This window comes from Cheilinus undulatus, linkage group 18 (assembly GCF_018320785.1).
Source record: "Cheilinus undulatus linkage group 18, ASM1832078v1, whole genome shotgun sequence".
NCBI classification, from domain to species: domain Eukaryota; kingdom Metazoa; phylum Chordata; class Actinopteri; order Labriformes; family Labridae; genus Cheilinus; species Cheilinus undulatus.
This window is the reverse complement of record NC_054882.1, coordinates 6,641,395-6,653,976: the sequence shown is the minus strand read 5'-3', so window position 1 is coordinate 6,653,976 and position 12,582 is coordinate 6,641,395. Positions and strand designations below refer to the sequence as shown.

Genomic DNA, 12,582 nt, shown 5'->3' with positions numbered 1-12,582 from the left:
TACCGAATTTGGCACATGGCACATAGTTCCCAAACACCAAAATTGTGGCTAGTGGAAATACCAAGTGGCTAGTAAGCAAAACCACTAGCCACCGTGGCTGGTGAGCAAAAAGTTAATGTCCACCCTGTTTAAGAGTAACATATTTCGGCATTAAAAGCTCAAACTCATGTATAGCTAATCTTTTCTGTCATCTTGGATCTTATTTAAACTTGTCCATTTGTGAAAAACAGTCCTATGAACACAGAAATAAAGTCTCTGCTCCCTGAATGTTGATAGGCAGGATATGGGGCAGACGTTTATTCAAATAAACTACCCTGAAACCTCTTTTGTCATTATAGTCATTACCAGGCTGATTTACATCCAGGTGTTCAGTATTCTGAGGAGTTTAGTTTTAGTTATTTGATGTGAAAATAAGCGGCTCTAATATTGGATTATAGACATTTTATCAGCTAATGAATGCATGCTTTAGCCTGTAAACAGGTGTCACTTCTGTGGATTTACCAACCTGCTCCCCTGTGGCTCCAAACGCTGTCACTGGAGCAAAATGTCAGCACCTGCAGGAGACAGATGATCCAAGCTTCCACAGTCTTTATGGTTTGTCTAAAAAGCAGAAGAGAGTTGGTTTTAAACCATAAATGTGCTATTTATTATGGGAAATACTGACCTGAATATTTTTGGATGCTTAATCAGAGTGATTTTTTTTTTTTTTTTATAGATGCATTTCTACTATTTAGAACCAAACTTTAACACGCTTAAACAGAATATTGAGAGAGACAGAACAGAGTTCAGTCAAAGTTCCTTGAGCATACTCTAAATTTTGCACTGGAAAGGTTTTTCTCTTCCCCTCTCTGGCTGTCTGGTTGTCCTCCTCCAGTGTGGTAGCTGTATTTGCTTTTCAAATCCAAGAGAGCTTTAAAATGGCCACACAGGTAAGGGCTGCTTCCTACATCTGCCCCTCTAATCCCTCCTAAAACACACATAGATCACAATTAATGGGAGTCTCCTCTGATCTCTGTGAATCTCTTTCATCCACTTATGTGTGGGGACTGAACCAGAACACGCCTCTACCTCTTTAAGTTTGTTTTAGCTCGGCTTAATCTCGTCTCTTAAAAGTGAAAGGCCTTCCAGGAACCTTTAGGGGTTCTTTAGAGGGCAACCACTCGAGAATTTCACAAAGTTCCTCAAAGAGTTCCTTCATTAATGATTCATGAAGTCTGAACAGACTCCTACAAACCTCAGATTTCAACACTCGAAAACATATTTCTGAAATCTCATTAGAAAATGTGTTCTTCTACCCAGAATCTGATAAAAAATGGTGGTACGGAAGAAAATCAAACCTACCAATGAATTTAAGGTGATTATTAACTGATTGAGGTGAATTATGGTGCACACAATTAAAAAAACACCATCTGGATTAAACAGCAGAGAAGAGCTGCTACCCAACTTAGAAACAGAGTGGGTGGTTGCCCTTTTGAACATTTCTGATCAAGTTTTAATTCTAACAATCACACCACAACCACACATTCAAATCTCAACTGTACACTGGGTTTATCTGAGAAGTGGAGCTTTTAAGGAGGGAAAGCAACAAAGTTAGAAAAGCTAAAGTACGCATCTCACTGTTTCTATGATTATACCTTTGGGACCGGCAGCAATTCTCACAGTAGGTCAAGAATACGAATCTAAGATGAAAATAACAGCTGATATTTTCTCTGATAACTACTACTTAGACGGAAGGAATGTGGACCATGAATGAACAAAAAATATCAATGCATTTAAGCTCCAAATGGCTTTACTAGCATGGAAAAGAGGGGTATATAATGTCATAGCAAATAATAAATACAGCAAACTTATCTGCTGATGGATAGATCAGTATCCATCTGCAAATCAGACAAATGTACAGTCAATCAAGTTGTAAAACATCACTAGCAGACACAGGGCATCGCATAGACCTGAAATGCGAGTACGCGTGGTATTTTTACCATGTTGCTTTGGTGTCTCTTATAAGAAAGGGAAACTATGAGGCACAGATGCCCTTACAGATAGGGGGCACCCATATATGCAGGAGGCCGAGGTTCAAGTAGCTCCTTCTTGGCAAATGACTGACTCTACCTTCCACCTTCACAATTCTTGCATCCATTGAACTTGTGAGTTTTTAGAGAGTTTCTGCTTGAATTTCTTTGCAAAATGTCAGAATAGCCTCCCAGAGCTGCTGTTGTGTTGTGAACTGCCTCCAAACCTCACAGATCTTTTCTCTTTCTTTCTCAGCAGGGTTGAGGTCAGGGGAGCATGGGTCCACACCATGAGTTTCTCTCCTTTTATGTCCATAGCAGCCAATGACACAGAGGTATTCTTTGCAGCATAAGATGGTGCATTGTCAAGCATGGAAGGCACGGTTCTTTTTTTTGTACCATAGAAGAAAGTGGTCTGTCAGAAGTCTACATACCTGATGAGGTCATTTTCACACCTTCCAGGACCCTGAAGGGGCCTACTAGCTCTCTCCCCATGATTCCGGCCAAAACATGACTCCATCACTGAATAGTAGGTTTACACACGACTGCAAGCCTCTGGAGGATCCTACATCTTGAGGTTTGTGGGACTTCAGAGGCACCAGCAGCTTCAAATACCTGTTTGCTGCTTTGTAAAGGCATTTTAGCATCTGCTCTCTTAATCTCATGAATTTGTCGGGCAGAAACCTTATGTCTTTTCTGTCACCTGCTCATTCATAAATGGTTGAATCTATCTTTTGCCAACTAGTTGACACTCTGGAAGGCCCTCCCTATCACAGTCTTTGCAGGAGAGGGAAGGCGAGAGACCTGAGCGAAAGAAGAGAATTAGACCCGTTGATTGCCGATGATGACAAAATGTATATCTATTCATATATTCCACCATTTTTGTGAAGCTAAGACTTTAGTAAACCTATTTCAAGCACTAATACAATTTGTCCACATGTGCGAAGGCTTGTTTTCACAAGAGATTCAGAAATTTTCAAAAGCTGGATTTCAAAATTCAGCATTTGGGCTACTCTCTCTCCTCTAGGACAAGCGTGGGCCTCGGTATCCATAAAACGGAGATTGAATGATTTAAAACACTTGGTTATTGTGTTATTTGCAAGTACCTTAAAAAGGTGAATTAAAAAAATATATCAAGAAAATATCCTTTGACCTCAGAGAGTTAAAATCACATCACAAAGATCTGTCTTGCATCGAGTGTCTGCCTCCAGCGTCATGACGGTGTATCTGTGATGACACCAGCATCATTGGTAGCCTTTAATGACAGAGAGACAATGACACTGCACTCAAAATACTCAGCTCTCTGACAAGTGATGGCAATATCAGACAGATTTTTGCTTAACCCTCTGAGACCGACATTGTCGACAAAATGAGACAGGTTACAAAAAATGTTTAGGAACTTCTGAACCATAAGTTGTAGCCACTGTTTTTCCTCTTGAAGGCTGTGCTGTTCCAATGATACTATCCATGCCGTCGTACCCCTTTCTGAGGCTTTTCTAGTGAGCCTGGAATTTGGGTGACTTTCCAGGGTCTTTAAAGATTAAATCCACACCAGTAACTCCAATGCTGAACATCTTTTTTATCCATTTTTGATCATTACTGCTGCTAGCTTAGCATTAGCCACTATATTGTTTTGGGTTGTGAGAACCAATAACAGGCATTTCTGTCATCATGTCATGCTTTGCCAAATTGTGCACATCTGACTTGGCAGTTCGTGCAGGAAACACCTGAATAGCTCATAATGGAGAGAAAGAGAGCCTGTGATATGATGCGCCCCTCCATGTCTTGATAAAGGTATTAAAACACTGGATATTTCACACGACTGAAGAGATCATCCTACTGTAAAAAGATTTGTGTGATCAAGAGTGCAGACTGGTTTGTTCAGATGAAGGTCCATCAAAGAAAGTTTCATCGTACTAAGAAACAGCTGTGAAAAATCTACTGATGAGTAGCAAACAGGTATTTGGAGCTGGAGTCCCAAGAACCTCTGGATGCAGGATACTTATGCTCACATCTACGGGCAATTTAGAGTCACTAGTTATGCTAACCAGCATGTTGTTGGGCTGTGGGGGAAATCAGTGTACCTGATGAGAACCCATGCATGCACCGGGAGAACAGGCCCTGTCTGACTGGGATTTAAACCATGAACCTTCTTGCTGTGTGGCGACAGAACTAACTCCTGCACCTTTGTGCATCCCCAAATTCTTTTTTACTTATTTCATTTTTGGCGTGCTTGGTTTGCGGTTTTCCCTTTGCAATATTTTAGCTAAAGTAAACACAGTCCAGACTTCTGCTTGGCCTGGAGGCCCTGAAAGTTTTTAATCAATCTTCTTGTCCAACTTTGTGGTATGGTATGCTTATGGTATCAAGAAGAGCATTTCTCTAAATCTGAAAGTGCTCTGCTTGGGTGTTGATGAACACTTTTTAGAATCCTTTTTGACCCCCTAATGAACCCTGGTTTTGTAAAGTGTAATGATGCCGCACGCAGCTGGCTCCTCCTGGCCTCTAAAACCAAGTTAAACATGGAGACGCTGTGAGGTTATTTATTGGCTCCATAAAAGCCGGAGAGAGCGAGGGAGAAGATGGAGGACGGGCAGAGAGATGGAGCAGCTGCGGGCTGGGCTTCCTGAGAGGCTGCAGTTTGTTATCGGAGCAGAAAGGAGCATCGCACAAATCAAAGAGAGGAGCTACGTAAGAGGGTTAAATCCACCGACACTCACACATGCAGCATAAAGCACGCGCTGAAACATATGAGAAGAGGGAGAGTTTGTCGCCTAAAAGGGTTTTACTTGCAGATAAGCACGCATAATCACGCAGACGCACACCTCCACACAAACATGGAGCAGACTCGCATCCGCAGTCAGGTTTATGATTCATACTGTACGAACGATTTCACACTCCTTCATTATGGCTCAGCGAAAGCTCGCACAGACACAAATAGGCATCCATACATTTTATCAAACAAGCACAGATAACAACACACACACTAACACAATCTTAACTTCCCCTTTCCTACAAACAATTTCTCACTTTCACACCCTGCCTCAGACAATTCTGGAGCAAAAAACACGCACACAAGTCCCTGTTGAGGAGCTGATAGTGAGAGCATCAAGGCTTCCAACAGCCCGAAGAGGAGAAAGTTCAGCTGAGGTTATTGGATTAGTGCTTCTTCTCTTTGTAGTGTGCTGTCCTTAACTTGTAGGGCGCAGAGCTACACGGGAACCAAAGAGGCTGTCAAGGTTAGCTTAGGAGTACAGTTTAGCTTGTTTTATCCTAAATGCTGCTCCAGGTCCATGTTGTTTTTGTCACTTCAGCATGAGCAAGAAGGAGATTAATAAAACTTGTTGGGTGCTTAATGAGGCACCATTCTAAACGGCATTTTCACTCTGAATTAAAAGAGCAGGCTGTGCTTTTTGATAGTGAGACCAATATGTTTGCACAGCAGGAGACAGCAACCAAGAGGCCTGCAGCCAAACAAATGCAGGGTCGTCCTGCAGGAAGCTACCCGACACATTTCAGTACAGCTTTGACACTGCAGAACTCTAGTCTGCAAAGCACAGGTCATCAACTACATTTAAACACAGGCCGGCTTTTTCTGGACAGTTATATTACAATAAAATAAATATTTAATTAAAATTATCTGTCAATGTTTCAGAATGTTTATTATCCTCCAAAATGGAGGTAAATTTTAGCGGTCAATTTGCTTTATTGGCATGAACAGATCAGTTACTGGCAAAGCAGTGCTAAAAATAAAAATGCATTAAATATGCTGTGTTGTATTACATGTGCTCATATGTTATATGTTATATAATATAATCAGTCCCTCTCACCTATGCAACAATTGGCCACAAGGTGGCAACTAAGATATTTTAGCTACTAATTTCTAGGGCCATCATTTTGACCTTCACTAAGCAGCTGGGGTGACCCGGAATAGTCGGCGATTTGACGATTCAATTTGGAGGAGTCTGAAAGTTTGACCAGAGCTTTCTCGTAAAGCAGAATTTTAATCTACGTGAAGTCTTCCTGGTTAACCAAAGGCTTATGTTCTCAATGGCTGGAATTCTTGAGGACTGTAGGTCATTTTGACCAGGGACAAAAAAGTCTAGCGGAAGCGCTGTTCGACTATTAGTCGACTAAGGAAAAATCTGACGAATCAGATTCGACTATGAAAATCCTTAGTCGAAGACACCTCCACTAAGCAGTATTAGCAATAAAATGACTCCTAATTTGGGGGGTAAAAAGAAGATCATATACGGACTAAGACTAATGCAAAAAAGAAAAAATTGTCAACAAATATTCTTGGGCGGGTGCAAAAATACAGAGCATTCAGACTGATTTTAGTTTTTCTTATGTTGCAGCCTGATGCTACAGTTGCAAATTTTCACTTTTATTCTCAATAATAAAAAACAAAGTAAAGTAAAAACAGAATTTTAGAAATTTTAGCAAATTAATTAAAAAAGAAATTAAAAAACAGGAAAATCATTTTGATATAAGTATTAAGACCATTTGCCAAATCACTGCTCAGGTTCCTCCAATTTCACTGGAACTCTGCTGAGATGTTTCTAAACTTTTATTTTAGTCCAACTGCGATAAAATAAATTGGGCATGATTTGGAAAGGCTCCGACCTCTCTATGGAAGGCCTCACAGCTGACAATGCACATCAGAACAACAACCAAGCCATGAGGTCAAATGAGCTGCCTGCAGCTCAGAGACAGGTCGTGTCAAGGCTCAGATCTGCTACAAAAAATTCTGCTACACAGATGGTTCTCTGGAAGCAGTGTGGCTTGTAGAATTCTTGAATGGAAGAAGTTTGGCACAACTAAGACTCTTCCAAGGCCAAACTGAGCAATCAGGGGAGGAGGGATTAAGTAAGAGCGGTGACCAAGAAACCTGATGGTGACTGAGCTCCAGAGATCCTGTGTGAAGATGGGACAAACCATCACAGCAGCCCTCCACTGACCATGGCAGCAGAGAGGCTAAACAACAGCCTCTCCTCAGTGCAAAGCACATGAAAGCTAGCTTGGCTTTTTTGTGGATTTTTTAGCAAACTCCAAGCAAAGTCTCAGCAACAATTTAGAGAACTGGGAGACACCTTAAGCAAAAAGTGTTTTTGCAAAGGGCCTCAATATTACAGGAATACATTTCAGTTTTTTGTTTTTTAAGAATTTGCAAAAATGTTTAAATATTGTTTCCACTTTGTCATGATGCAGTACTTAGTGTAGATTAATGAGAATAAGATTCTTCAACGGCATCATCAGGCTGCAACATGAAGTCTGAATACTTTCTGAATTCACTGTACATCCAAATCCACAAAAGAATGGCTTCACCAGAGGAAGATTAAAGTTTTGGATTGGCCCATCCAGCTCCCAGACCTGAATCCTGCTGATAATCTGAAAGGTGACCTAAAGAGCATTGTGGACAGGAAATACACTTCTAATCTGGCTGATTTTAAAAAGGAAGAGTTGACAAATTTTGCATTGTTGAAAGAGGTTGGACTGTGAATATTTACATGACACTTCTTCTATGTTTAATTATTTTCTTTAGCGGCCATAGAGAGAGAGGTGACCAAGCAGTCTTGCTCTGAGGAGAGCTGTCCGTCTAGCCACTCTGCCATAAAGCTCAGATCAATGGAGGGCTGCAGTGGTGGTTGTCCTTCTAGGATTCTGACCCATCTCCACACAGGATCTCTGGAGCTCAGACAGAATGACCATCAGGTTCTTGGTCACCTCTCTTACTAAAGCCTATCTCCCCTGATTGCTCAGTTTGCCTGGGCGATCAGCTCTTGGAAGAGTCCTGGTTGTGCCAAACTTCTTCCTTTTGAAAATTCTGGATGCCGCCATGCTCTTGGGAACCTTCAGTGCAGCAGATTTTTTCCTTTGACCTCATGGCTTGGTTTTGCTCTATTATGCATTGGCAGCTGTGAGGCCTTCTGTAGAGAGGTGTGCCTTTATCACGTACAATTTAACTGATTACAGGTGGACTATAGCTGATGTCTCGAAACATCTCAGCAAAGATCCAGAGAAATTTCAATTGTAATAAATTTGCTCAAATTTCTCTGGCAGGTCCCCTGTAGCATTCAGCAGTAGGAAGCCTTTTCCTGCAAACATGGGACAGCTCTGAGCATATGACATCACATGAAATCTCAGAATATAATTTAGTTGTTGTCAGGCTCAGACTTTGCTGCAAAAAGCCTCTTAAGTAGGCTGTTACTCTTAAGTATGTATGTCCTTGAAAATCTGAACAGCTGTTCAAGTGTAAGGACAGATTAGAAAATAGTCCAGTCGTTAAAATCAGCATATAAAGTTTTATAAGATAAATGTAGGAGTTCTTCTAGAGTGTTTAAAGATACAGTGAAGTTTCCTACCTCCTATAGTCCACACCTACACACCGGCTGACTTTTAACTTGTAGATTTGTCACAGCTCTGAACATTTTCAGTCTGCTGCAAACATTTAAAATCCAGTAAGAACTCAGAAATGCTGCAGTGATTGCACTGATAATGATGTGTCTTTGTTTACCACTCCAACAAACACACACATGTGAAAAACTTCCCACACACACCCTTTGATACCTGAACACAGCCCTGGTTCGTTTCTAATGCAGGAGTTTAATACTGAGGCTAGGTTAATATCACTTTGTTGTTTTTGACAGCGAACATGAAACATGTTTAACCCTCTCTATTTAAAGTTCAGCTGAAGAGAGGAGCCTGACACGTTGTTAAACATATATTTTCCCTCTGGTATCGTCTGTGTTTACTCATAGAGTTCTTTTCTCTATAATGAGCAATAAAGTTTTAACTTATCATCATTTAACAGCATCCCTGACAGCTGTAGTACTCTCCTAACAGTGCTCTGTCATCTATACGATCTGTTTCATCGAATTTAGGGAATATTAACAGTGTCATAAAATAAAAAAGGCAACATGAGGGCTGTTAAGAGTGAACTCAAGTCAAACTACAGTTATAGTTTGTTCTCTAATCATTTAAAGTTTAAAGGCCTTTCACAGACACATGACAGCTGTCACTACAGTGGATGGTGGAAGTGTCATTAGTGGCATTGATGGCAGCTACAAACAGAGAAACACGCAAACTGTACACAGGCAGTGACCTTAAAGCATAGAAACTCCTTGAGGTAAAACTGTCTGCATGTGGATACTGTTTGTATTTAAATGTCAAATTATGCTCATCAGACATGCATTTATTAAAAAATGCACAAGCAGGCATTCATTTGTACTCTCTGTTTCAACATCTCAGCCTGTTAAAGTCACAAGTAATATTTTAAACTGTAACACCAGTTATGTAGCCTGTTCTGTTGATATAAGCCATCCCTATGGATAATGGGGCAGGTAACAGGGGCAGTGATGTCCAAACCAGGCTGCAACGTCAGCAAGGAGGGGGGCGGAGTCATGTTTTCATCTGGAATCATGAGGAGAGAGCTGGTAGGCCCCTTTAGGGTCCCTGAAGGTGTGAAAAAAATCATCTCAGCAAAGTATATCAAGTTTCCGACTGACCACTTTCTTCCATGGTACAAAAGAAGAACTGTGCCTTCTGTCACATGATTACCTTCATGACAATGCACCATCTCAACAGCAGCTCTGGGAGGCTGTTCTGACATCTTGCAAAGAAATTCAAGCAGAAACTCTCCAAAAACTCACAAGTTAAATGGATGCAAGAACTGTGAAGGCGATATCAAAGAAGGGATCCTATGTTAACATGGAACTTGGCCTGTAAGATGTTTTTGATTGAAATAGCTTTGATTTCAGTAAATATGACCTCGTAATGCTGCAAATTCAACAAATGGCCATTTTCAGATCTTAATAACCTATAAATGTTTTGAAACTCTGTTATGCATAATAATTTGGAACAGTGCATTTTGAGTTTTTTATTTTTGAAAAAAATTATACTGTCATTTGCATTGACTAATTAGGAAAATCAGAGAAAAATATCATTCGCATAGACATACACGTAGTGTATAAACATAGACGTAATTGCTTCCAAAAAAAAATACAGCTACTGGCTTATTGACAAACTGAATCACAGGTAGCATCACTGGACAGTCTCATATGAACTACATTTGCTACATTTAGACAGCTACAACAGTCCTCAGCAACATTCTATAAATGGCCAAGCTGCATGGCAAATTTTTGGTCTGTTAGGCTTTACATGAAGGGGACTAGGGCTGTAGTTAACCAAAAAAAAAAAAAAAAAATTGGTTGGCTATAATTACACCCGTGCACCGACCAACCAATTGGTCTTAGGACATAGAATCTCTTTCTATCCACCCATCTGTCTATACAGGCACTATCCCCTCCAGGAATCGCCGCCTTATCATGGTGGAGGGGTTTGTGAGTCCCTTTGATCCAGGAGCTGTGTTTCAGGTGGTACCAGCTCCTGGTTTTATCCCCTAAGGCAAATTGGTCCCTGAAGAGGGTCCAGACTTACAGGGATTTAAAAAAGCCTTTATGAATCGGCAGAATGGGAAAAGAGTCACCATCCTGTAGTGAGAAACTGGAGCACCCCCCTGGAGCCAGACCTGACCCGAGTATTGATCAGGAAAAGATCGAGAAATTGTGCCATTTTGAGAACAGTAATGCAGCCTCTGCCTGCCAAAAGTTAAGTGATTATTTAGCAGTCTTTCCAAAGGATTGTATTGCCTTGCAGTGAAGTTGTAGAACATGAAGAATAGTTATCAGCTGATTTTATTTGAATATAAATGAATATTTTTAAAGTCACGGACCCCGGAGCTGCAGACATCCCCTCTCTCCTCAGGCCGGTTCTCATTAGCATGGCAGACGCCACCTCTCTGATACAGAGAGCGACCCGGCTTAAACCTCCTCACACAGAGCCAATCTCTGGCCCCTGCCTTGCCACAGTCGCACGTCACCTGCTGCCAAGAGCCCTTTCAAGGGGATTTTTCCTGCTCCAGTGACGCGTGGAGCAAGAACTTCCCCGTGGGTTTGCCTGCCCACTTTTCATGGTGGAGGAAGTCAGACTAAAGAAAATGTTTCTTTTGTTGGTCAAAAGAAAGACTTGAAATAAGCGAGTTCATGTCATAAAGCAGTATGGTGTGAAGAATGGGAGTATTTGTGATTTTGAACAACCTGAGTCAGTTTTGAAAATCATTTTCACGGTATGATATTGGCGTCTTTTGTTGAGTTTTGAGAGAAATAATTGAACCATTTTTTCAGATTCTGACAAGGACAAAGAGAATCTGCAGTTGTTTCTCTTCAGTTGAACGATTTAGTCCTTGTTGTTATAGCAGGCCTCTCTCTTTGGTGACAACAGTATGGGTGGAAAAAAGCCATGTCGCATACTGGAACACAGAGAAATAAACAGTATTTACTGAGAAAATCACTGCACCAACATAGTTTTACTAAAAGCTTTAAGGTAAATGAATGTCCAGATTTTTTTCAGTCTCAGCAGAAATATGACATGGAGTGCATGAGGAGTTTAACCACAGTATTCAGACATCTAACTCTTTCATGAGTAGGAAATATTTCCAGCTGTAAAAACAAACCAAAAAAAAACTACAGCCCCATTCACCCACCATCTCATATATTCAAATAATTCCCTAGTGGAAAAGATCTACTTAAACAACAATCACAGAATGATCTAAATCAAAAATTCTGTCACACAAAGATCTCTCATGTTTACAGCAACATTATTCCAACATATCTAGAGTTTAAAACACAGATTATGAATTTCACTCTACAGACTAGGGCTGGACAATTAATTGAAAATTAGATTAAATCTCAATATGGCCTGCTGCAATTTTCAAATAGCAGAATGTGCGATATTTTTTTAAACCTGAAAATTATGTCAAAATGCCAGTTTAGTGCTCCTAAACTTAATTCAGTGTAGAAATCCATGGTGGAATCTGCAGAATTGAAGTTAATTAGCGAAGTTCACGAGCTGAAAGATACAGACTATGATGTGTTCAGGTAACCTCAGTAAATTAGACGACTGTATTTTATATGTTATATATTTAAATGTCACGTAAAAATTTTAAAAATTTTAAAATTTTGTTTTTTTGATGTGAAACTTCAAAAAAATACAATTGTGAGTTTGAAGAATGTGTTTATATTTGAAGGATTTAACAAAGATGTGACAGACTGAATCTTTTAAACTCAAGCACTACACAGCTAACAACACTTTTAGTGTAAATATTTGTCATTTTGTCTTTTACACCAAACAACATAAAAGTATTGATCTTAAATCATGGGAAATTCATAACTGGCAGGTGAGACTTTGTTGTTCCTCCTTGTCACAGTGGCGTTCTTGTTTGAGTGGAGCCTTTTCAAATGCTTTGATTGGTCCGCTGGACGATGTGCTGTCACTGACACTGCTGCTGACTAATGTCAACGCTACTGTTGTTGTCTTTGTCCACTGTTGTATTTTACTGGGAAAAAAAGTGTTCCTAAACAGGACACTTTTATCTGGGAATATTCAGGCTGTTGCTGTCGTCTGCTGTGGTTGTGTGGCTGCCAGGACAGTGTGACAGTGAGTTGTTCTCTGGTTTACCGTCCTCAGCTGCCGGCGTCCTTTTGTCGCCCCAAGTTACGGGCGCAATGTATGA

General features: G+C 40.5%; 1 protein-coding gene across 2 annotated transcripts in view; it reads right to left on the bottom strand.

Annotated features, from left to right (window-relative positions):
- The window catches only part of gfra4a (GDNF family receptor alpha 4a), a 571,203-nt gene that overhangs the window by 503,742 nt on the left and 54,879 nt on the right, over nt 1-12,582 (bottom strand). For both annotated transcript variants that reach the window (XM_041812125.1, XM_041812126.1), the window contains exon 2: nt 506-600. The gene's annotated coding sequence lies outside the window, so the exon portion shown is untranslated. The remainder of the gene's footprint in view (nt 1-505; nt 601-12,582) is intronic.